The sequence below is a fragment of the Ambystoma mexicanum genome, chromosome 7p (assembly GCF_040938575.1).
Source record: "Ambystoma mexicanum isolate Mex_15411 chromosome 7p, UKY_AmexF1_1, whole genome shotgun sequence".
In the NCBI taxonomy this organism is placed as follows: domain Eukaryota; kingdom Metazoa; phylum Chordata; class Amphibia; order Caudata; family Ambystomatidae; genus Ambystoma; species Ambystoma mexicanum.
Window position 1 is genome coordinate 750,820,093 of NC_090939.1, and position 26,517 is coordinate 750,846,609.

Sequence of the window (26,517 nt, forward strand, 5' to 3'; positions counted from 1 at the left end):
AATAAAACCTAACGAAACATAATATTGCATGGTCAAAATTGGCAAAGAGCCCTTAAAAGACAGATTTCCACAACCAAGATTACAGATTTGTTCTGAACTTCAGTCGGTAATCACATGAAGATCACTAGGCAGGGCATTCCACATGGTAACAGCCGCTCCTGAAAAAGACCTTTTCTTAGTGGAAGTCCGATATCCACACGAAGAGAGGCTTGAATTCTAAGACCTCTTGAGTCCTCTGAACTGGAGGTTTGCCAAGGAGAGCGGAATCAGGGTCATCTGCTCAAATTCCAGCGCTCCCATCAACAATCGTACGGCAGCGTTGAAAACAGTCCTCAAAGGAGCCAGTGAAGAATGTGGTAGGCCAGACATGATAGAATTTCCATAATCAATGCAGGATAGCACTAAGGCTTGCACTCAAGTACAAAAGTGACGAGATGAAATAAAACTTAACTGCCCACAAGGTAAACAAGTGGAAGTTAGCCAATTTCACTAGGCCATTAATATGAGGAAACAAGGTAATATTTATTTATTTATATTTATTGTTTATTTATAAAGCGCTTGTACACAGGTGAAGTGCTTCAAAGCGCTTGAAGGCGGGAAAGGAACAAGGGACTACAGTAATCATTCTTAGGCCTTGAATATTTCAAATGATCTAAACAGAGAAACTAGACTACTAGGCCTGATAACATTTCTCCTAGTGCATGAAGTATGACAGTTGCGACCAAGCTCGGGGGGGGGGGGGGGGGCAGGGGGTATGGAAGGGACAGAAGTTGGGGGCATAGAGGGAGGGAACAGGACAGAAAAACAAACTGGTCCTAGTACATTTAGGTAATGCATATGAACAGACGGAGGTGCAGGGAGGGGGAAGGACAAAAAAAACGAGTCTGGTCCAGCAGGGCCATGGGTTAAGTGCAGAGAGATTGACCCGCTCATAGAGCATAAGCTGAAAGTGCAATAACGCTGAACAAAGTGCAGCGGCCTGGAAGCAAGTGCAAAAAGACTGGCGGGGGGCCTGGGACCTGTAGGCTCTGGAGGTGAACCAGGCAACCAGTCAGCAAAACTGAACAGGGTTAGGGGGGAGAAGGAGGGTGGAGAGAAAAGAAAGGAGGTTAGCAAGGGAGAGGGAGAGAGAGGGGGGAAGAGAAAAGGAAGGTCTTGAGGGATTTCCAGAATTTAAGGTGCTCTAGCTCAAGACGGAGAGAGGCAGGGAGGCTGTTCCAGAGGGAGGCACCTGCAGAGGATAAAGATCTACCCCCAAATCTCTGTTTGTGAAAGCGTCTCACCCGTAGAGAGTTGGAGGAGGACTCTAGAGGGAGAGTATTTAGGAAGAGAGCATTTTAAATAGTGCCGGCCCCGGCCCCATAACGACTTGTGGATTATGCAGAGGATCTTGAACTTGATCCTCGCAGCCACGGGCAGCCAGTGGAGGTATTCTAGCACCAGTTCCAGGGCTTGAGGCCAAGGAGAAGTCTTGCGGTTCTGTTCTAGATGTGTTGTAGAGGACGGAGAGTAGAAGTAGGAAGATTGAGAGGAGGCGGTTGTAATAGTCCAGCCTAGAGAGAACCAGGGCTCGCGAGGTGTTGGGCCTCTTGGGGGAAAGTGAGAAAAAGATAGAAGATTGGTTGAATATTAGAATGGGACACTAAAAGAACTTCTGTCTTTGCCTGGTTCAATTTTAAAAAATAAATCCGACATCCAGGCTTCAATAGCAACCAGACACTCGTCTATATGTGATAGCATCTTTTTCTGAAGTTATTCTAAGATACACTTGTGTGACATCGGCCTATTGGTGCATATCAATGTCAATTCCATATAAAGGAGATTACAAAGCATTAATCTGTCTGGGTGGCTACAAATTTATTTCATGCAAAAGGTTCTGCAGAACTGCCTGACCAAATCTAGCACCAGATCTGGCTGCGTTATCCATAAAGCAATAACGCTGAAGGGGAAGACCAAGTTGCTGCTTTACTAATGACTTCCCACAGAATGTTTCTTTGTAATGCCACTGCCACTTCTTTAGCTCGAACTGCGTGAGCATGCAAACCCTATGAAACTGTTCTTTGCTGTAGTTTGTATTCATCCGCAACAAAAGAAGCAATCCACCGAGATATGGTAGCCTTTGAAGCCTGAAGGCCAGCCTGCTAACCTCCAAAGGACACAAACAAGCTGTCCGATTTCCTATATGCCTTCAAGCGGTCTAGATAGAATTCCAGTGCCCGTCGAACATCAAGCGAATGAAGCACTCTCACCCTCAGTGTGGGGAAAAAAAGTGGTTAAAACAACCTCTTCATTCAAGTGAAAAGAATACACAACCTTGGGTAAAAATGTAGGGTGTGTTCTAAGAACAACCTTATCTTTATGAAATATAGTGTAAGGCTACGACGCAGACAGCCCCTGAATTTCGCCAATGCTTCAAGATGAAATTATGGTAACCAAAAAGCTATTTTCAATGAAACTACTTTTATGGCCGCTGTTCACAAGGGCTCAAACGGTTTATGAGATAAGGCTGACAATACTATATTAAGATCCCAGACTGGGTGAGGTTTGGACACTGGAGGATAAAGCCTAAATAGACGGTCAAAATGTCTTTTGATAATAGGGTTTGATGTCGATATTGTAAGGTCTGGTGTGAGAAACCTGAAAGTGTCTCACCCGCTGGTACCCGGAGATCTGTCATCCAGGTGGCCAGAACACAGCCATCGCTATTGGATCCAGTTCCTGGGGGTGGACCAGTAGGGGAGGATCACCTGGATGAGGGGGCCTTCAGGAAGTGGAAGTGGGACACTGACAGTTGAGACGCAGTACCCCTTTCCTTGTAACACCTTTTCCCCATCCTACCCTGTAGGATACTTAGAAGTATTCCCCCTACCCCCCTTTTCCGACACAAACACTTTCTTACACTGTAACAGACAATGAGCTAACACCAGAGTTGTTTACCTGGAATGTCCCAACACACGGGTCAGGCAGAGTCAGGCAACTGACAATGACCACGAACAACTGACGGCCCTTTACCTTCCCCACAGGGATAAAAGGCAGAGCAAAAGAGCACACTACGAGCAAGGCCGAATGCATGAGGAAACAGCTACACCGAACGGGCACGTCAAACGGAGGAGAAAGGTGGTGAGACCTGGAGTGACAACGAAGGGGGATCTGCCAACACCCTTTTCAACTCTGACCAACGAAGGCTCAGTAAAAGGAATTACAAGACATGGGAATACAGCTGACATGTGGAGTGACCAATGTCAACGGTGCACGGGGGCCTTCACATTGATAAGCCAAGCCAGCGGACTCCATGTAATCGGTGGGTTGGAGTAAGCTGATGGCAAATTGAACTGTATTGAATCCAAAGGTTGCAAGCGGCAACAGTAGATGAACGCAAGAACTTAAGAACAAAAGAACTTCTGTCTGTGTGAACTTCTGAAGGAAAAACCCCAGAGAAGGGCCAGCTGCAGAGTGGTCAGGCACGACAGGAGTACTCATTCGAAGGACTCTCGCTAGCCCCTTTTGAGTGAAACCTACAAGTACCAGAAGGCTCTAGTAAAAGGGTGGCGTGAGGTGTCGGAGTGGTCCTACAAGGGTCACGTCAAATATTTGTACACTCTAAAGTCTCTAACCCATTGCCTAGGGGAAACTAAGACAAGCAAATCATGCATCGTGATAAAGCAAAGTGAACTGTGAAATTGACAAATGTGAACCTTGAGGAGGGATGCCTGCGAGATGGGGTGAAGAGTAATACACCCATGAACCTTGTGTTGACAAAAGTGAACCTGGTCGAGGGTTATCCGCAGTGGGAGGATGTTTAAAAAGACATTTGAATATTACAAGCTGCATTTTCAAGGCCGTAGTGAACCCGACGGAGGAAGGCCCAAGTTGCAAGAAGGATCTGAGCATGGCGGAGGGAGATCCAAGGGCCAAACAGCAATCGCACCAAGGTGCAAGATTACAGAAGCAACATTTGTTTGTTGTTTTGATCCAGTAGGCCTTCTAAGGCAAGAGACTTCATAGTAAAGTGACTTGACCCCTGAAGGTCCTGGTATCGTTGCACTTGAAATATGAACCTTGTGCTGGAGAGGGCCAGGAGTGTGCTGCGCTCAGAAGTCCCGCCTTATCCCATGCTAAAAACGTGGGGAAGGGAGATCCAGCCATACCATCCCGACTTATCATTTTGTAAACACTTTTCTTTTCTGGTGAACATTATCCCACACTCTTTTTGTAAACGTAGTGGTATAGATTGGCAATAGTTTTTTTTTTAGTATGGGCCCTTTTTATTTGACAAGACGACACTAGGACTGCCTTATTATTATTTGATGGTCGTAGCTTGCTCCCATCTTAGATTAGGCGTTTATCTAACCCATTACAAAGTTCAATAAACACCCTTGACTGTGATCACTTGTGTCTGTCTTTACTGTTGCCACCATGAGTTCCTTACACTGGGGAACTAAGCTCCAATAGCCGATAAATATTTATGACAAGATTCAATGTTACTGCCTGTCGAGGCTAAGATAAGATATTGTCCCAGGAAAGATGGAGAGGATTCAGAGAGTGCTCCAGCATCCAAAAGCAGAAACACATCCATTTGCTCTGAGACCTCAGACTGTTTCCTTGCAGCTTGCATAATAGCCATATTGTCATCTGACAGGCCCAGCCCAGCAAATACTAACCGCTCAAGTACCTGGCTGCTATGCTTAGCGATATCAGGGAGGGATCGAACACCTTCCCCTCCTGCTGTGACAGGAGATCCATAGTCATGGGAAGTAGCCATGGGCACTAAGGAGTAGCAGGTCTGAGTACCAAATTTGGGACGGCCAGTTTGGTGCTATTAATATCAGAGTGCAGTGAACCGACTTTCTGAATTTGTACATAATCCTCGGAATCAGAGGAATTGAGGGAAATGCATAGCACACTTTGCGTTCCCAAGGCAGAGCATCACTCCCTCCCCCTCCCCCCCCCCCCAAGGATTCGGGATCCTATCCCAGGTGAGCTGCAAAACGTGGACACTTACGGTTTTGAGATGTCTCAAAAAGGGGGACCCCATTTTAGGAAAATCTTCTGGATAACAGAGTCTTTCAGCTTCCATTCATGGTTGACGTGCGAGATATGGCTCAACGTGTCTGCTCTCGGGTCCCGGTCTCCAGCTAAATAAACAGTGTTGAGAGATATTTGGTGTTGAACAGCCCATTACCAAATTTGGACTGCTAGAGGACATGAAGGGGGTGGGGGTCTTGTCCCGCCCTACTTGATTACATAGAACATAGCTGTCATGCTGTCTGTTCTTATAAGAACTCTGGAGTTTTGAATCAAGGGGAAAAAGGACTTCAGAGCTCTGAAAATTGGCAGAAGTTCCAGCATATTGCTGTAGCATTGGAATTCCTCTGGAGACCAAAGTGTGTGAGTTTTGAATCGCTGCAAAGTGTCTGCCAGCCTATAAAGAAGGAGTCTGACGTTATGCTGTGAAAATGAGGATGTACTTGAAAATTAATGAAACAAAAGATCCATCTCATACATCCACCACAGCAGGTCTGGCCTCAAGCTGGAGCGAATCACAATTGTAGTAGCTGTTCTAGGGTAGCTGTCGTCCCTCCACATGTTTCGATCTGACGAGCCATTCGTCCAAGTAGGGATAAATGTGTATTCCCTTCGTCCTTAGATGTGCTGCTATGGGAGCCATCAGTTTTGTAAATACTCTTGGGGCAGCCCTGAGTCGGAACGGGAGACCCGGATATTGAAAATGCTGTTGTCTGAAGGAAAGTCTGAGGGACTTCTTGTGCGCATCATATATTGGAACATGCAGATATGCGTCCTTTTGATCCACCACGCACAACCAATCTCCCCAGTTTAGGGCATTCCAAATATGAACTAGTGTAACCATCTTGAACTTTTTCTAGGGGAAGGTACAAGGTAAGATAGGAAAGGTCCATTAATGTTCGCAGGTCTGCCTGGTTTTTCTTGGGTACAGTGAAAAGGCGAGAGTAGAATCTGTACCTTCTTTCCTGAGGGGGGGGTGGGGAACTTTATCACTTGATTGCCAAAAGCTTGTCAATTTCCTGAACATTGGCTGATTCTAGTAGTATTAGAGGGTAAGATTGTTAGGGAGAACTCTCTTATAAGGCTAATTTTCCAAACCTAGTGAGTCCCCCAGCAGCTTTGCTGGATTTTTGGGGTTTGTTTTTATCTCCCACTCTTAGGCATGATTTGAGGTATGTCTTTGACTTTGTGTGTGCTTATGGGTTATGGGGTCTTTTACTCCATAGGGTATCATCTGTTTTTGTGTATGTGTTACACAGCACCCTCAGTGCAGTAACACCGGGGTGCCATAGTGACCCCCAAACATAGACCCCATACCCTGGGACTGACTACTGTCTCCCGGGGCATGTAAAGTCACCATTGACTTTACTAGTCCAAAATTGTAAACAGAACCAGTACAAACCATCATACTGTGGAAGTACAGGAAGGGGTTAATTCGATTGCCCCTGGGTCTGTTTCCAGGGGGGCACTGTCCAGTCCCCCCTTGTCGAGTTTCTGGCTGGTGGCAGTGGTTACCAGGCAAAATATTCCACCGGAATATTTCCTATGGGATTTTCCAATTGATTTTAAACGCACCACTTTTTGGTGCAATTGTAAAGATGCTGCCAGTTTATTTATTTAATATTAAATCAACGGTTGGCTCTTTTTGCCAGAACTCTTTTCTAAAATGGCGTTCGTGTCCATCTCTGTAACTCTAACCAAGGTCGAGTCCTTTATTCCACTATTTTGGCGGGCTTCTCCACAGAAGCCCTCCAAATGGTGCCACTCTGTCTGGGTTCCACAGGATGTGTGGGAGGGGAATTGGCACCCTGGACTGCGTTGCCTTAGCAACCCAAGTCACACTCTATTATGATTGCGCCATTGGTGAGCCGCCCGGCTCACCACTTAGCATGTTTGAGTGACAGCTAGGCTGGTGAATGGGGGTTTTTCTGCATAAAAGCAGGGCCTTTGGGACTGGAACTTCTGAAGTCGCCACAGGACCTAAGAATCCGAAGAGGGAAGAAGCTGAGCCATCTGCAACGACGACACCACCGGTGGAGCCCTCCTGCAACGAACTCAGCACTTTCCCAACGACAAAAGAAGATCTTCTGCTGGACGAGTCTTCTTCCTTTGAGCTGGTGGGATCAACCAGTTCGCCCCTTTCGCCTTCCAAAGACATCTCTTGGTCGAATCGCCCGTGCCAAGCACCCCGGCGGCCGGATAGCCAAGCTTTACCACTTTGACCGCGAATAAAAGGAACGCACCTTTTAACCGACGAACTCCGCGGCTGGTTTCATCCCTGGGCAGTGCAACGACTCCAAGTTTCCTCCTCGACGAGATCCTCTCTTCCCCTGGTCAAAACAACAAACTGCAACCACTGCCAGGAACCACTGCCAGGCCCCAGACCTAACTTTACTTCTTGAATCACCCCAACCTCTTTTGAACATTCTGCAAAGACTTTTAGTGCATTTTAAACTGTGTGATCTTGGGCACATTTAATTTTGCTGCATTTAAAGTGGGCCTGGCCTATGAACTTTGGCTCTACAGTGTATACTGCCTTTACTCCCTTGCTTTGAACTTCTAAAAGTGTTGGGAACTGTTTTATTTTGATGCCCTGCCTTTTTCTCTACCTTTAACTTAACTATTGGAGTGCCATCTAGGTTACGCGCTCACATCTGTTTTAACAAATTGTGGTGTTCTAACTCTGACTTGTCTAATAGTTATCAAGGGCGGTGTGTATACTTTACCTGACTGTGTTTTAACTTGCTTTTGATTTAGAGTGCTAGTGTATTGCCTAAAGTGTGTTTTAAATAAATAATTATATACTTTTGATACAAAGCTCTGGTCAGTGTTTGTTTGCTCTACTGTGTTTTTGGCCCTGTTGTGTATACTCTGCATACTGCCCTACTCTTCTTGAGATACGTCTGACCTCTCAGCCACAGCTACCAGGTAAATCTGGGTGGTGCAGACTAATACCAATTGGATTTACTGCTTACTCCTGTAGTCTTAATCTTTTTTGCAGTGTTCCCCAAGGGAACTGCACAGGATTCTGCCTAACAAAGATGATGGAGGGCAGGAGGGAATGAGTAACTGTAACCCCTCCTGACAACTGATAAGGTCTGGGAATCCTCTGAAATGGTACACTAGCTGTGGTCAAAGTTTGAAATTCTGCCCATGACCAGAGTTGGAGTGAATCTGGACGTACACATCCTCTGCATTCGGAGACGATGCAGGGGAGGCAGAGAAGAAGCCTACATTGCAGTTTTTTTGCTGCTTTCTTCTCTGAAAGCTGAGCAACCTGTCCGGCTGTCTGCCCTTCCTCTTATGGTAGCCACGAAAGGAACCAAAATTGTGGTTGCCTGGATGTTTGAAAGGATTTTTGGGGTCCTTTGGCAATACAGCGACAGATTTAGTTGTAGCTGTGGATGTTTTCTTCTTGCCAAGCTCATCAGATGAAGAATTAAACAATGTGTTCCCCTCAAAAGGTAAGTCTAGAATCTTATCTTCAACGTCCCTATTGAAATGGTTCACTCTTGCCCAAGCTAACCATTTTAGATCGACACTTACTGCAGCAGCCGTATTAATGTGATGAGCAGCTGACGCCCTATGGTCTTGAGCAATCAGTTTAGCTTCAGCTAACCCAGATTTAAAAGCGTATATCCTCTCTTGTGGTAAATAATGCTGAAAACTAGCCACAAGCGGTGATTAGCTGCTGACAAAAGTGCATCAGGGTTAGCCTGCTGCACATTTAGAGACACGTTAACGTATACCTTCTTACTGTAGGCCTCTCAAATGTTATCCTCCTTAGAAAATGGGCTGGAACTTCGAGTGGTGAATGAAGTCGAAGCAGACTTCCAAAATATTATTGCGGATGGCAATACTGATGGCTGTGGTTGCGGGCTAGAGGTTAGGCTTGGGGAGTCCGAAAATGATTTCCAATATCAGGCATCCATCCTCTTACTGGTAGTCGCGACTGAGTGTGGATTTGTCCAAATGGACTTGCACTCGGCTAAACACATCGTTTTGCAATGGAATTCCAGACCTGTCAGAGTTAGTCAGTGACAGGACACCTACAAGGACTGTGAGCTCTGAATCAGACATTTCTGGTACAGGGGATCCTAGAAAGTCCTGAACCCCAAACATCCTGTTATGAAATGCCTTTGGTGACAACATGGCTTCCTCACTTTTGTCGTTATCACTTTCGGTGTCTGCCCATGTATCCTGTTCTTTCAGTAGGTCCTGTAACCCTGGTACTGAAATCCTGATGCACCTCTGGAATGGGTTCAAGCTGCAATGGTTCTGAGGCCATTGCAACTGGGGCCGTAACAATTTGTGGAATAATGGGGGAGCCGGGTTTTATGGGTGCCCCAGGTGCCTGAAGTGCTGGTACTGTCGGAGTGATAAATTGCTTTTTCAGCTTCTTGAAATAACGTTTAATTAGTTCAGAGTACATAATCTTCTGAATTGTTTTGAAAAATCTATTTTCTGAGGAGGTTGAAGACTCCACAGCTGAGGGAGTCCAAGACGAGAAAGGTGAGGGAGATCAAGATGAAGGTGGTGCCCTGTACCTGATTATTTCTTTCTACTCTGCTTTCTGTCGGTATTACATCTTGGTCCACTGTTCTGCCTCCGCTCTATATCCGTTTACAGTGTGATCCCTGGGTTGGTCTCCATTCAGATCAGATAAGGGAAAGACTTCTGCTGCCTTTGGCTAGTCTGTTGGATTCTTACCTGCCTCATTATAGGCCTTCCATTTTACCCGTACACTGAGTACAACAGTCTCTTCGGCACACCTAACTCATGACATTGCTACATGGCAGTTTTTAAGGGTAATCTGCTGGTACCAATCGCAAGGGCTTTTCCTGATTTCTGGACACACCTTATATTCCAGTACACCCTTTATTCTGATCAATCCGTGTTGCCCAGTATATTTGCTATGCTTTGCTTTCTCTGTGGCTCTTTGCTTGCAGCCAGCTCCTGCCCTGCAGTTCCAGCGAATACCTGTTTCAACTCAGATCAGCTTGGAATGTATGTGACCTGTTTCTGTTATATGCTAGCATTGCCTCTGGAATCTCTCCCAATCTACAGTGTATACTCTGATGTATAGCTTTTGCACTTTGCTCCCCGGCCAGACCCCAAAAATAAATTTCTCAGGGCAATGCTTAGCATAGCTAGATCCAAGATGTTTCTGAAGAAAACTAAAACTCTGTTTAGCCCTACAGCCTCCAAGCAAATAGCCTGCAAAACCCCTAGAGTCCGTCTTGTGGAAGAGAATGACGATCTTCATGCCGAGTGTAGTTTGCAGAGTTTCTATAACCAAGATGTGATACCAATGCATTGAATATGTACTCTGCAGCCCCAATGGATGTGTGCATATGAACTTCAAGAGGAGAATGATTTGTTGCACCATTTATAAGTACAGCCAGAGAACTACCCTCCCTTTAGTGATTTTGTTGTTTCAGACCCTGAGGTTTTTGTGACCTCAGTATCAGAATCTGACTATTCAAACAAATTGGCAACTCCTACACAACCAGATTACATTGCCAGCACCTAGTTACATGAGTCTGATACCTGTAATAAAGACACCCTCCTTGGAGAGAATTGGTATCTCTGTGGCAAATATATTGCAAAGCTTTCTGCCAAACTCAGTACAATGAGATGTGACTGCTTTCCACTAATCTTGACTTGATGCCCGTAGAACAGTTACAGGAAGTAGATAGGTATTTGACTCAGCCGTTGGAAAACCCCACCAAGATAAGGGCCGGTTGAGAGGCATCAACTTAAAACCCTGCGAATATTCTTCCCACTATGCACTATCCCAGTGAACCTATGAGGAAATGCATGGTCATTGTTCTGTGTGTAGGGGCTGACATGAGATGCCAAGTGTTACGCTCACCTGGCTCCCACAGAGGCGTCGATCGGAACTGGACAGCTGCGGTCTCCACCAATGTGCCGCGTAGGGCCGAGATGACGGACTGGACTGGCCCACCTAGCTTCGTTTGCTCGGCCCGTAGGAATATTCTTCTGATGGTTTGAAAAGATGAGCTCTCCATCCTGCATTGAGCGCAGGGGCGAGTTGATAACCAGTTGCTTCACTGGCTCGAAGGAATTGGTCAGTTCCAGAACAATATTGACTCTGAAATTCCCGGCAAGACGCTGTAAGTATAAAGTTCGTAAGAGTTCAAATGCCTGACTTTCACTCTTGTCCGATTCCTTGCAGGTTACAGCTTGACCCTAATGAAGAGTTCCTCGTGGCAAACGGTAGTATTCTGGTAAGGATTTGTATTTTCCAACACAGTTCTATAAAATAATGTCAATATGTAACCTGTTCCTTTCTCCCTTATTCAGGCGATGAGAGAAAGTATGAAGTCTTGGGGAATAATACCTCTGGCGGTAAAATCAGGTAAGTCTATTGTGGTGAGGAGGGTTCCCCTTGTTAGTCCCTTTGTTTCACCTTGCTGTCCTTTTGCTTCCACTTAGGGGCCAGGGTTCGGCGAAGATGCAGTGGAAGCTGCGCCGACCCGTGAAGAGGTATAGTACCCCCGGTGGTAAAATCAGGTAAGTCTATGGGGGGGGGTAACTATTATTCCTCTGTGTATTCCCTTGGCTCACCTTGCTGTTCTTGTCTTCTCCTTAGGTGCCGGAGTGTGGCGGGAACATGCAGGAGGATGCGGTGGAATGTGAAGATGCTGCGAAGGCCGGTGAGTTCAGCGCGGCGCTGCAGCAGGCGAGGCGACGCGCATAAAATAACTTCTTTCTTCCAGCTCGAAGGCACAATGGATCGGGAATTCAGGTAAGGATTAAAGGTATTGCTCTTGTTCTAACCTTTTCTCCTTCTTTCTCCCTTTTTCTAGGAGCACCAAACTCGAGGCTGGCGTGGCAGAAGGATGGATGCAGACTTGCAGGCACGGTGAGCGCTACGCTGCTGGATGGAGAATAACGCGAAGCATGTGCTGCTATCGGGCGTGTCTTAAATAGCCCACCAAAGTAGTCCCAGGTACGTATTCCTCCCCAGCCCCGCCCGAGTAAAAAATAGTCCCTAAGTAAAGTAGTCCCTTCCAAGCCTCTTTTGGCTTGGAGCTCTTGCAGCATGGTCTGCATCAGGTAAGTTTTCAGCATGGTCTGCATCAGGTAAGTTTTAATCTATGAGCCTGGCGCCTATAGCGCCAGGACTGACTCTCCATATGAGCCTGGCGCCATAGGCGCCAGGACTGGACCCAAATAGCCCCTAGCAGGGGTTGTTGGGCTTGCTTAGGATAACTTGATGCCTGCTCCCGGGGTTGCTGGACGTGGTCTGGGTCCCCGGGGGTAGGCATCATGACAGCACTCCCCCCCAAGGCCCCTCCTAAATTCGTTCTTCCCTGTGATTTCGTTTTGTCTGGGAAATTTCAGTGGAATTTTTTCACCAATCGGGGTGCATGAACATGGTCACTAGGTTCCCATGACCTCTCCTGTGGTCCATAACCTTTCCAGTCGATTAAATAAAAGAGTTTTGACTTTATCAGCTTGGAGTCCAGGATGTTCTTAACTTCAAATTCGGGTTCTCCGTCTACAAGGATAGGGTCTGGTGGCTTGGTTAGTCTTGTCCCTGGTTGCACTGGCTTCAAAAGTGACACATGAAAGACGGGGTGAATTCGCATATTAGCAGGTAAGTCCAACTTGACAGCCACCGGGTTGATAATGGCCTTAATAGAGTAAGGTCCCAAATATCTGGGGTTAAAGGTCCGTGTTCCCTTTAGAGGTATAGGTTTTGTGGCTAACCATACTTGGTCCCCTATCTGGTATTGTGGAGTATCACTTCTATGCTGATCAGCATCTTTCTTGTATTTTTCTTTCGCCTGTTTTAAATGTGTAGTTGCTTCCTTAAAGGCTTGTGTAATCGTAGCGTGCAGATGGTCCACTGCGGGCATTTCTAAGTGTTGGGGTGAGTCAAGGTCTGAGGTTCGAGGATGGTGCCCCTATAAGGTATAAAAGGGGCTTTGTCCAGTTCCAGAGTGTACTGAATTATTGTATGCATATTCGGCGATCCAAAGAATGTCTTTCCAATTACTCTCAGTCTGATGTAACATACAACGCAAGTATTGTTCGAGAGTCTGGTTGGTCCTCTCTGTTTGACCATCGGTCTGAGGGTGGTGACTGGTCGATAACCTTGCATCGATTTGCGCCAATTGACAGCATTTTTTCCGAAAATGTGAAATGAATTGACTGCCCCGGTCAGAAACCAATATGGACGGAAATCCGTGTATGCGAACAATGTTTTCGAGGAACTCCTTGGCCAGGATTGAAGCTGAAGGTAATCCCTTTAAAGGAATAAAGTGGGCCATCTTGGAAAAAAGATCCACAATAACTAGAATGGTGTTAAATCCATTGCATGGGGATAGATCAGTAATAAAGTCTAATGATAAGGTGTCCCATGGTGTAGGTGGAATGACTAAAGGTTGTAAGAGTCCAGCTTGTTTTTTCTTTTGACTTTTGTTTTGGGCGCAAATGCCACAAGACATCACAAATGATTTAATATCCTTTCGCCAGGTGGGCCACCAGAATTGTCTTTTAATTTTAGCTTCAGTTTTTGCAATACCTGGGTGCCCCTCCATTAGGGTATCATGATAATGGGAAATGACTAGCTCTTGTAGTTCCTTGTGTGGCAGAAATAGCCGCCCTTGGTAATAAGGCAGATCATTGGTGACAGAGTAGTCTGGGCCTTTTTTTACCCAGTCCTGCAGGGCTGTAGGATCAAAGAGTTGCTGGATCTTTACCTGAATGTCCTCTAGAGTCTGTAGAGTAGCCATGCCAAGAATTCTTTGTTCGGAAATTATAGGTACTGGTTCTGGGTTCACTTCTGCCTCTCCCATCCCTATTCGGGATAAGGCATCTGCTTTACCATTCTTACAACCTGGTCGATAGGTTATTACGAAATCGAACTCGGCAAAGAACAATGCCCATCGGAGTTGACGTGACGATTGGGCCTTGGCTGTCTTAAATACTGTAAGTTCCTGTGATCGGTAATCACAGTAATGGTATGCCTGGCACCGAGAAGATAGTGCCGCCAAGCCTTGAAGGCGGATTTGATGGCTAATAACTCCTTATCGGTAACCGCATAGTTTCACCCGGGTGCCTAGAACTTTATGAACCAAAAGGCTACTGGATGAAGCTGGCCAGTTTCAAAGGTCCTTTTGAGACAGTACAGCTCCCATGGCTAGACTGGATGCATCAGTTTCCACTATGTATGGAAGTTCAGGGCGCGGGTGCTTTAATACAGGTGCAGACGTGAATTTCGCTTTCAGCTCTTGGAAGGCATTTTCAGCTTCTTCAGTCCACATAAAGCGTTTATTTTTTCTCAAGAGTGCTGTGATGGGATGTACAAGATGTGAAAAATCCGGGATGAATCTGCGGTAGAAATTGGCAAAGCCGAGCATGCTTTGTACTCCTTTAACTGAACTTGGTGATGGCCACTTAAGGATTGCGTCCACCTTTCGTGAGTCCATTCAGACTCCCTTTGGGGTCAGGATAAACCTAAGGAATTCAACTTATGTGGCATGAAAAACGCATTTTTCCAGTTTTGCATATAGTTTGTGCTGGCGCAATTTTTCAAGGACTGCTCGGACGTGCTTCACATGGTCAGATTGTGAAGAGGAGTATACTAGAATATCATCGATATATATACGACAACACAAACGTCAATGAGTTCACAAAGGACATTGTTCATGAAGTATTAGAAGGCTGCTGTTACATTGCACAACCCGAAAGGCATCACCTGGTATTCGAATAATCCATACTTAGTGCAGAAAGCAGTCTTCCATTCATCGCCTTCTTTTACACGTACCAGATGGTATGCCCCCCCGGAGATCTAATTTAGTGTATATACAAGCGTCCTTCACTTGGTCTAGTAGTTCAGGGATCAGAGGCAATGGGTATCGGTTCTTAACAGTTATCTGGTTCAATGCGCGGTAGTCTATGCACGTTCTGAGGTCACCTTCCTTTTTGGGCACGAAGAACAAAGCTGAAGATGTAGGGGACTTGGATGGGCGAATAAAGCCATTGGCAAGGTACTGGTCTAAGTATTGTCGTAGGTGAAGGTTCTCAGGTTCCGTAAGGGCATAGATCCTGCTACAAGGGGGTTGTGCACCGGGTATGAGATCGATTTGACAATTGTACGATCTGTGAGGAGGTAAGGTGTTTGCCTGTTCTTTTTGGAAGACATCCTGGAATTCTTGGTATTCTGGAGGTAGTTGCATGACTGCTGTGGTTACTGTGGCCAGGCCTGTGTTCTGACTTTTCTTTGGGTAACAGGTTTGTGCACAATCCGGGAAGGTTATTCTCTTCTCTCGCCAATCAATACAAGGATTATGTGTTTCCAACCAAGCTATCCCCAGTATTATTTGGAACTGTGGGGCTTTGATTAGATCAAACACAATAGTCTCTCGATGCCCATCCTGACCCAATAGTGCCATCTCTGCGGTGGAATGAGTTACAGGCCCAGAGGCAATTTCAGTTCCAACGACTGTGGTGATGACATCTGAGGTGGTTTTTCTGCAGAGAGGTAGATTCATCCTGGAAGCCAATTCATAGTTCACATAGTTTCCTATGGCCCCGCTATCAATGTATGTCCTTACTGCATGCATACGCGATGGCTGCCCTGGATCTACAAGGACCATTGGTATGATGAAATGCGGGGTCTGAGTATCCTTCAAGCTCGGCAAGCGGACCTCTACGCTTGTCGGGCGTGGTCGTTTCCCGAGTCTGACACCATATGGCTTTTATCAGCAGCTCCTACCACCTTCTTGGGTGGTTTTACAGGGCAATCCCGTAGAAAATGCCCAGAAGTTCCACAATATAGACACAATTGCATTTGCCGTCTCCTTTCTCTTTCCTTCTGGGTTAAGGATCCTTTAACCCCTCTGATTTACATGGGTTCTGAAGCATCTGCTCCTTTGCGGTTAGCGTGGGTTTGACCAACACCCGATTCTCAAACTTGGCTCGATCAGCCTTTCTGTTCTGAAGTCTATGATCTAACTGGACCACAAAGTCTATATATTCAGCGCAGTCTTGAGGTGGGTTCACGACTTGAGCCAAGACATCTTTGAGTTCTCCTCGAAGCCCTCAATGAAATAACGTGGTCCTGGTTACCCTGTCGTAGGGACAAAAGTTTGTTATCCAGGGCCTGTCCTTGGGAGTGCCGGGCAAATAGTCTTTCCATGCTCGTTTGAAAGCCCTGAAAAGCCTGAAGAATTGGGTCATCCTGAGTAACTAGTGGAATTGACCAATCGGCTGCACTGCCGCTGAGATATGACAATAAAAAGGCTACCTTAGCTTGATCGTTTGGGAAAGCGCCGGGTCTGCATAAAATGTGCAAGCGGCATTGGTTCATAAACACAGCAAACCTTTTGGGATCTCCGGCAAAGCGTTAGGGTGGAGCTAATGGAATATTTCCTGGTAGGTTTATTTGCACAGGGTTACTCGATAACACAGGAGATGGATTTCCCCCGGAACCAGGTAGGGGTGCTTGTCCAGCCTGGCTTTGCAATAGTTGCCTAGCAAGGTCATCAGTTCGCTCCTTTGACAAAATCAGTTCTCTCCTAAGAGCATTGATTTCTTGACGGGCGGAATGCACTTCAGCCCTCAGTTCCCCTAGTAATTGGGCCAATTGGTCAGTCTCTGAGGTATCCATAACACCCGGGTGGGAATTTGTGGGTAGGCTTCGTGTTCTGTTACGCTCACCTAGCTCCCACAGAGGCGTCGATCGGAACTGGACAGCTGCGGTCTCCACCAATGTGACGCGTAGGGCCGAGATGACGGACTGGACTGGCCCACCTAGCTTCGTTTGCTTGGCCCGTAGGAATATTCTTCTGATGGTTTGAAAAGATGAGCTCTCCATCCTGCATTGAGCGCAGGGGCGCGTTGATAACCAGTTGCTTCACTGGCTCGAAGGAATTGGTGAGTTCCAGAACAATATTGACTCTGAGATTCCCGGCAAGACGCTGTAAGTATAAAGTTCGTAAGAGTTCAAATGCCTGACTTTCACTCTTGTCCGATTCCCTGTAGGTAGCAAGAAGAGTTCCTTGTGACAACCGGTAGTATTCTGGTAAGGATTTGTATTTTCCAACACAGTTCTATAAAATAATGTCAATATGTAACCTGTTGCTTTCTCCCTTATTCAGGCGCTGAGAGAAAGTATGAAGTCTTGGGGAATAATACCTCCGCAAGTAAAATCAGGTAAGTATTGTGGTGAGGAGGGTTCCCCTTGTTAGTCCCTTTGTTTCACCTTGCTGTCCTTTTGCTTCCCCGTAGGGGCCGGGGTTCGGCAAAGATGCAGTGGAAGCTGCGCCGACCCGTGAAGAGGAATAGTACCCGCGGTGGTAAAATCTATGGGGGGGTAACTAATATTCCTCTGTGTATTCCCTTGGCTCACCTTGCTGTTCTTGTCTTCTCCTTAGGTTCCGGAGTGCGGCGGGAACATGCAGGAGGATGCGGTGGAATGTGAAGATGCTGCGAAGGCCGGTGAGTTCAGCTCGGTGCTGCAGCAGGCGAGGCGACGCGCATAAAATAACTTCTTTCATCCAGCTTGAAGGCGCGATGGATCGGGAATTCAGGTAAGGATTAAAGGTATTGCTCTTGTTCTAACCTTTTCTCCTTCTTTCTCCCTTTTTCTAGGAGCTCCAAACTCGAGGCGGGCGTGACAGAAGGCTGGATGCAGACTTGCAGGCACGGTGAGCATTTGTCAGAGAGCACCAAAGTATTAACTGAAAAGGATACGGTACTCAAAAGGATACAGGTGGTAGGGTCTTCCGGATCCCTGTTCACGCGTTTTGATAGTTGTGAAGTCAAGTTAAGACCTTCCAAATGATACAACTCTCTGACTGGTAAAACAGGCAGAGTGATGGATCACTGGAAAGGGCGTGGGTAAGGTATAGGAAGTCAGCCTAGAACAAAATAAAGTATCATGAATAACTGCCCCAACCTGGGTATGATGGAATAGAAAATGTCATGAATGCACACACTGACCTTGAGTCTAGGGTAGATGAATCCAGCAGAGTCTCTTGAGGAATCCAAGGCAGAACAAACGACAAGGAAGGGAAGATTAGTAAGGGAGACTTATCCCGAACGGAACGAGGCTCACGCTAGATGCACCACAGGATAGCGTCCAAAGTAATGTTCACTGTCACCTTCCAATTATCCTTGAAAAGCTTCCTTCCCACGTAGAGTAAAGTATACAAATGAATCAATCCCCCTGTTAATATCACAGGTGCAGGAGTTGGAAATAGCGCTCCTTTTAAGGTATAAACAAAGTACACGCGGTTCTGTACAGCTGTGAAGAAAAGAGCGTGTGCGTGTGGATTTACACGCGATCAGGATTCACGCAGTCCAGGCCAGCAGCGTTTGAAGACAATATATATGCGTGTGGATTTTACACGCGAGCAGGATTCACGCAGTCCAGGCCAGCCGCGTTTGAAGACAACGTGCGCGTGTGGATTTACACGCGAACAGGATTCACGCAGCCCAGACCAGCCGCGTTTGAAGACCACGTGCGCGTGTGGATTTACACACAACCAAACAGCTCCAGGAATCAGCGTGTGGTGGAAAACACGCTATAGAAGGCCCAAAAAGTAGCTGTAGTAACCTGCAAGGATGCAGACCGGAGGTTCAGCTACACAACGCCAAATGATTCGATCAGAAGCAGCGAGTGAAGTTTCCACGCTGCTTAAATACGTAATGCCGTAGTTCACGTGACGAAGCAGAATACACGTGAAGTTAGCGACGTGAAAAGTGCAAACGTCGTTTTCCCGGCAACGTATCGAACAACCGCCATTTGGAATAGAACGGTCTAGCTGTTCTACGAGCGTAGGAGGTAGGACCACGTCCAGCATGCATGACAGCATTACGCTGCTGGATGCAGAATAACGCGAAGCGTGTGCTGCTCTTCGGGCGTGGTTTAAATAGCCTCCAAAGTAGTCCCAGGTAAGTATTCCTCCCCAGCCCCGCCCAAGTAAAAAATAGTCCCCAAGTAAAGTAGTCCCTTCCTAGCCTCTTTTGGCTTGGAGCTCTTGCAGCATGGTCTGCATCAGGTAAGTTTGCAGCATGGTCTGCATCAGGTAAGTTTTGATCTATGAGCCTGGCGCCTGTGGCGCCAGGACTGACTCTCCATATGAGCCTGGCACCATAGGCGCCAGGACTGGACCCAAATCGCCCCTATCAAGGGTTGTTGGGCTTGCTTAGGATAACTTGATGCCTGCTTCCGGGGTTGCTGGACGTGGTCTGGGACCCCCAGGGTAGGCATCATGACACCAAGATACTTTATGTTGCCACATAAATTATCCGGAGAGGCAAGCCTGGAGATGCAACAATGCTGCCCATGCCTCTAGACTGTGTTCTGTACCACAGATATACTCTGACACTCTGACACTCCTGAGAATTATACTAAGACAACTGCTGATTCTGGGCCTTATGCCAATAAAGAATATGTTCAACAAAAAGCTTCCTGAAACAGCTATTTGCTCTAAAGAGGTAAACCATGGATTTAAATAACGACTATGTCATCATGGATTGGCCAAATGTAAGCGAAGGATATATTACATCTACAGATAACACATGTCCCCCTGCCTCAGACATTCTCTCTCTCTACATATTGATAGCATTAGGAGTCCAAAAGAGTTGTATAAGCTAAAAGAAAGAACGTTGGAGCAAATAGAAGTATTGAAGCAAGAATATGTTTACCAGTTGCAGGTTAACTTGGAATACTCCTCTCCTTCTGCTCAAGATGACAGCCAAACTTCCACTAACTGCAATCTATTTGGTGGAAACCTCTCCTGTACCTCACCTGGTGGCTCATTTGTAATGCCACTTCTGTCTCCTGCTGAGTCTACCTCTGCGATCCCTTCTGACACTTCCGAAGACTCTGTTCCAATTCTTTTCCAGGAGCCTAATCTTACTCTAGCTTCAATCCTCCACTCTGCCCTAACTCCTCTTTTGATTCAAATGCCAGTATCCAGCCCTGTCTTGCACACAGCCAGCACTTTCTTTTCTAGTGATTACAACACCACAGTATCCTAAACAATAGTCAGTCCAACAACCCTCTACATCAGAGACGATCCTTCAATGCTTGCTCCGGCCTGTGACTTGAATCTGCACTGTGCATCCATGATTACTGCTGAATCCACTTCAACACTCAAATTAGTCCAAATACCCATGCCTGAAATGAAACCACAAGAAATTAATGACGATCACCTTGAAAGCAAATCCATACCCTTCAGTGTAAAGGAAGACTCAGTAGTGGAATCATTGTTTCGAGACCTTATGATCAGTACCATTATTAGAGTACGCGTTGAAGCACTAAATTCAAAAGCAATGCCCAAGGAAAGATCCTATACCCTTTCAATATAGTATGTTGATCGAAAATTGCAAAGGGATGTTTGATCTTTACAGCCCACTTAACCAACAGGTAAGGCACATCAGAACGTAAGCGGGCACACAGGAAAACAGAAGGGTAGACTGTGGCTTCGTTGTGGGTACTGCAATAGAGGCTGGCACAGACAAAGGAATTGCTGGTTTCAGGTTGTTCATGGGATGCAGCGGTTCTAAATGTAACTCCAATAGCTTTACTTTCAGACAGCTGTGGCAAATCTGAACTATCTTTTTTTTGAAAATCATATTTTATTAACATTTTCTTGTTATCAAAACATACAAGATATTTCGGCACTATTAACCATAAGAACAGTTTAATAATAATAACCTGTATCCCCGCCCCTCCCCCCACCCACACCCATGGATCGAGCGTTGGTATCTAGTGCATCCGACGAGCTCACAGGAAACGTTTCAAGGTGCGTTAATTTCATACTGGTGTCTTGGATTCGGCTCTTCACGGCCCCTGTAGGATGATTGTTTCTATGGTGCATTGTACTTGTGGGGTATTTTCCTTGGTGAGCATTAATCCCAAAGAGGAGGAGCCAAGGGCACAGGGACCTACCCACTCCACCAACCCCTTTAATCCAGGATTAAACCTCCTCCCAATATGTCTGGACCATGGGGCATTTCCACCACATGTGTATGTAGTCACCTTTTGCTTTACAGCATTTCCAGCAATGCGGGTCGTGTCCCGCCCTCATCCTGGCGATCATCTGGGGGGGGGGGGGATAGTGCCACCTATGCAGTATTTTCAGGGCCTGGTGTCGCTATTGAAGTGAGGTCGTTGATCGGTTGGCTCGGATGCACATTTTGGACCATCTTTTATCGCCAATTGCCTCCCCCCACCCCCCAGTTCCCTTTCCCACTGTGTCCGGGCAGGCGGGGTTTCCCTGGGGCTGAGAGCAAGAGAAGTCTGTAGGGGTGAGATATGACCCCCTTGGAGCCCCGAGAGGAGATTAGCAATTTTTTCGAAGTCTGTCAGGTCTCTCCTAAGAGTGTCTCCCCACGAGGGTTCTGTGAGGACTCCCTTTAGTTGAAGGTAGCAGAATGATGACAGTTTGTTCAGTCCCAGGGGCCTCCTACAGGTCTATAAGGGGCATGAAGGATCCCTTCACCCACAGTTGGCCAGCCCTGGTGAGGCCTGCCACGTACCATTGTTGGAATGCGGCTGGTTCGGCTAATTTGTCTATGAACGGGGGGGGGCCCAGATACAGCTCAGCAGGGAAGGCCAGGTGGTGAGCCATCTATAGTAGCCTCCTTCCCTCCAGATCGACCACAAGACCCCCCAGCACCGGGTGATGTAGAACCCTTCTTGGAACGCATGATCTTGGGACCCATAAACATTCGTCTAGCGTGACTGGGGCCAGTACCTTGTTGTCCATAGCCACCCACTGCTTTTCCGTACCAGGGTTAAAATGGTCTGTCAGGACCTTCAGTTGGGCAGCCTTGTAGTTTGTTTCAAGGCCTGGGAACCCCACCCTCCATCTTCCTTGGGCCTCGTTTGGGCACCTGGATGGGGAGCATCTGAAACAGGAATAGGAATTTGGGGAGGACCACCATTTTAATCAGGTTAAGACGCGCCATCCATGAGAGACCCGAGTCTGCCCACCTCTCTTTGTCCCTCGTGATTTCTGCCCAGAGTGGGGTGAAGTGTTGCAACCCGTCACTCTGGAGTCGGAAGGGGAGCTCTCTCACGTACTCTGTTTCTGTATCTGATAAATTTCCCCCTATGTATGCCACCGCCTTTCCCAGGTTCACCTTGAATCCCGAGAGCTCACCACAGCGCATCAGGCCTTGCAGCACATGGGGAACCGCGTGGGACGGTTTAGTGATGTAGAGGAGCGCGTCATCGGCAAATAGGCTAATTTTGCAATGGGAATCTCCTATCAATACTCCACTGATTGCCTCATTCTGTCGAACTGAGATCGCCCAGGGCTCCATAACCAACGCGTATATTAGGGGTGATAGTGGGCAGCCCTGTCTTGTACCTCTCCCCAGGGAGAAGGCCCCTGATTCCGTCCCATTTGCGACCACCTTGGCTGTGGGAGCGGAGTATAGTGCAGACATCCAGCGCAGCCACCTCGGTTCCATCCCCACAGCAGAGAAAACATCCCCCATGAAGCCCCAACTAACCCTGTCGAAGGCCTTCTCTGCGTCGAGCGCCAACAGCAGAGCCCCTTCATCACGGACTGCCCTTGAATTTAGTATATGGAGGGTTTTGCGCATACTGTCGGAGCCTTACCTGTTAAGGATAAATCCTGCCTGGTCTGTGTGGACCAGACGGGGAAGGGATTTCTCTAGCTGCGTTGCTAGGATTCTGGCAAAGATCTTAGCGTCTAGATTCAGGAGGGAAATGGGCCTGTATGATCCGCAGTCTGCCAGGTCTCTGCCCGGTTTGGGTATTACCGTGATGAGGGCCTGTAGGAAGGTGGGTGGGATTGTGTCTCGGTTTCTGATTTGATTGGGTAGAAGTTTGCCGTGTACCCAACTCCCCTCGGGGCTTTACCCACTTTTAGCCTCTTGATGGCGCCTTTCACCTCCTCCACTGTTACATCCCCCTCTAGCCCCTGTAGCTCCAGCTCAGTCAGTCGGGGCAGTGGGTGTTCAGCTAAGAATGCCCGAATCCTCTCCACTGATTCCCACCTTGCTTAGTAGAGTTCCCTGTAAAAATCAGCAAAGCATTCTGCTATTTGCTCCTTCTTGTTGCGCTCATTGCCCCCTTTAATCTGAACTATCTCGATGGCTTCCAGGAAGGGCAAGTATTCTCTTTGCACTGAAATCTGATTTTCTGATGGCAGTACTTCAGCTGGCATGGGGATTCATATAGGCAGAAGGTGGCATTGCACTGTGGATACCACACTCATGTACTTGTCGACCGGCTCAGAGTTTTCATGTACTTTGGCAGGAGATACTGCTGTTTGCCAGGCTATCAGATGCTCAACCAAACTGCTTTCACAGACTGGGAATGCAGGTACCTTATTCCACTGGTTCAACTCTGGCTACTGCAGCTTGAATGATATCATAGGTTTGCTTTCTTTTGGGACACCCGGAGGTGCCCTTTGAGAAGTGGGGTTGGGGGAGGGGGGTGATGCCTGGACCCTACCCACTTGCCACCAAAAACTGATACATTGGCGCTTTCAGAGACTCCATTTGTAGCATAAGTAAGGTCTCTCCAGTCCTCGACAACCAAAACTGCAGTAGCTTGCAACAGGTGAATGCAATCAGGTCCTCTCCAGCTCTTAGTAGATTTCTGCAAGAAAATGTACTTAGTATGCCTCCTCCAGCCCTCTGCCTCTTGGACAGCATGCATATTTATTTATTTTTACATTCATAAAGCGCACTAAACCCTGGGGCATCAAGGCGCAATACTAGAATGCATCTACTGGTTTAACCCTGAACCCGGAATGGAGCATTAAATTAGATTAGTCCAAAACTGCAGCAGTAAAACAAATAAATTAATGCAGAGGCAGTTTGTAGATTTTAACTTCACAATTACAATCCACTGCTGCAGTCTACTAAAGCAGGGACTGGGCTTGATTAAACACAGCTGCCTGACACTGCAATCAGGTCCACCCAGTTGGGCTGTGGAATTGTAAGGCTTTCTTAAACTCACATTCAACAGCAGCAGTTATTCTGTTAACTGTTTCCACTGGGAGTTGGTGCTTTTGTGCTTCTGTGATCAGTTTAACCTTTCATTGAAATCCTAATTTTGACTTCTGAATCCTGCTTGTTGTAGCTGTTTTGCAGTGCCTTTTCCAGTCTGCCTGATTTTGAACCTTTTCTTAAAATCCTGCTTTTGACTTCCCCATCCCTCTCCCCAACCTATGCCACCTACAACGTTCTCGGTCCTGTATCTCTGACTGCATTGAACCAATCCACATCTTGCTACTTTGCCGCTTGTGTTAGAGCCTGAGTCTGGGTGTCCTCCTGTGCAGGGGCTATCAGTTCTTGTAACATATGTTTCCACGCCCCCAAGTCTCTATTTTGTTCCTCTCGGCCCAAGCGGGATGCATCCTTCCACGCTGCGGTCGCCGCCAATGACCACTTTTGGAGGTCTCACTTCCACACAATTATCACTGGACTATTGCGTGCTTTCCATCCCATGGTTATCCTTTGCTTCGCAAAAATGTATGCTAGGTCCCTCAATTTGCTGATATTTCTCGCATGTTTTGGTCTAGGGAAATTACCTAGCAAGCACGCCGTGGGGTAAACTGAATCAATTGTTATGCCCACCTTATTCGGGGTCTGTGCCACCTCCTCCCAATATTAGCGTATCTTTGTGCAGGCCCAGAACATGTACACCGGGTTTGCATTGATCAAGCCACATTTCGGACACGTTTGTTCCGTTGCTTTGCTAATTTAGCTATTTTCTTCTGGGTTAAGTATGCTCTGTGAGTGACGTAGAATTGGATCAGCTGTAGTTTTGCATTCCTGGACACTTTGTGATACCCCATGGCCCTGCTCCAAGCCACACCCGGCAGATGCTCCTGCAAGTCTGCTTCCCAATTATGCCTAAACTGTATTAGTTTGTCTTCTGGCCTTGTTGTTAGTAACTCGTATAATCTGGATACTGCGTGTCCCCCCTCAGCGATGTCAGAGTGTTTCAATCGTTCCATCTTCTGACAGAACTATCTCCTACCGGCTATTTTTGCTTCATACTATGAAGGAGTAAGGCGTGTGTTATGTTGCCGTTCCTTTACACCTAGTTCTGAAGCGACAGCACCAAAAGACATCCGTTGTACCTCTCTTAGTATATCACCTAATGTCGCCACCCCTTTGGGTTCCCAATATTTCCTGACATTCAACCTGAGTTATACATCCTCACCCTTTAATGTCAGCAGTGGGATCTGAGGTGAGTAAGGTGATTCCTTGCCCATAAAGCGGCAGGCTGTTTGCCACATCGTTTTACCTAACCTCAACAACAGTGGAATACTGGGATAGTGGGATGCAGTGGTCCACACCATTTCTTTTAGGAAGAAATGATATGTTACTCACCATAGTGACTAATGTACTCTTAATCTTTAGTCCCCTTTCCTCAATACTGCATGGGCGTCCCTTCCCTGCAAGGGACGGGAGACGGAACCCTTTTCACCAGAAAAAACCTTCTTCCCATTTAAATTTAGAGGCGCGTGGGGGTGCAGCCCTGGGAGCATGCGCTACCCTGACTACGCCCCCCGACGCCACACCTAAGTCCCCATTGACACGTCGACAATATTTAACATTGCCTTATGACACCAGTATTATTAGGTGGGAAGATGGTGGGACGTATGGAGGAAAGGGACTAAGGACTAAGAGTAGGTTAGTCACTACAGTGAGTAACATAATTACTCTTACGTCCTGTCCCCTTTCCTCCATACTGCATGGGAGATTACAACTGAACGTAGCCCCAGGGTGGAGAGGAGACCTTCCTTAAGCAAATAAGTTCCTTAGAACCGATTGTCCGAAGGCCACGCCTGACTTGGAGCTGGCGTCCAAACAGTATTGCTTACAGAAACCCAAAGGGGTGGCCCAGGTGGCCGCCCTGCTTATGACTTGCCACGGAACCTGCCGCTGGAATGCGATGGCCGTGGCCTTGGCTCTTGACAGTGTGAATGTTCACCGACAGCGGCTTGTGCTGCCCTTCATAGGCCTGCTTGATGGCCGCAACCATCCACTGTGCAATAGAAGCCTTGGATACTTGAAACCCGGGCCTGGAGTCCTCAGAGGTGACAAAAAGTCTGTCCAACTTGCGGAAGCCCTTGGTCCTGTCCAGACAGAATTTCAGAGCGCGCCTGACATCCAGACAGTGCAAAACACTCAGAGCCTCGTCCTTGGGGTCAGCGAAGAACATAGGTAAAACTATTTCCTCGTTTAGCTAGAAGGCGGAGGGTACCTATGGTAGAAACGCCCCGCGAGTCCACAGGACAACCTTATCCCTGTGGAAAGTGGTATAGGGTTCTGAGGCCACCAGAGCCTGGATCTCGCTGACTCTGCGAGCAGAGGGGAGTCCCACTAACAACACTGTTTTAATGGTGACCTGCTTGATGTCCGCGGACGCCATTGTTTCGAAGGGTTTGTGTGCCAAGGCGCTCAACACCACATTGAGGTCCGACACGGGGTGTGGCTTCTTGATGG

At 47.2% G+C, this 26,517-nt stretch overlaps 1 protein-coding gene across 3 annotated transcripts in view; it reads right to left on the reverse strand.

The window, feature by feature from the left end:
• The window catches only part of CCDC138 (coiled-coil domain containing 138), a 749,637-nt gene that overhangs the window by 270,435 nt on the left and 452,685 nt on the right, over window positions 1-26,517 (reverse strand). The window lies entirely within an intron of this gene.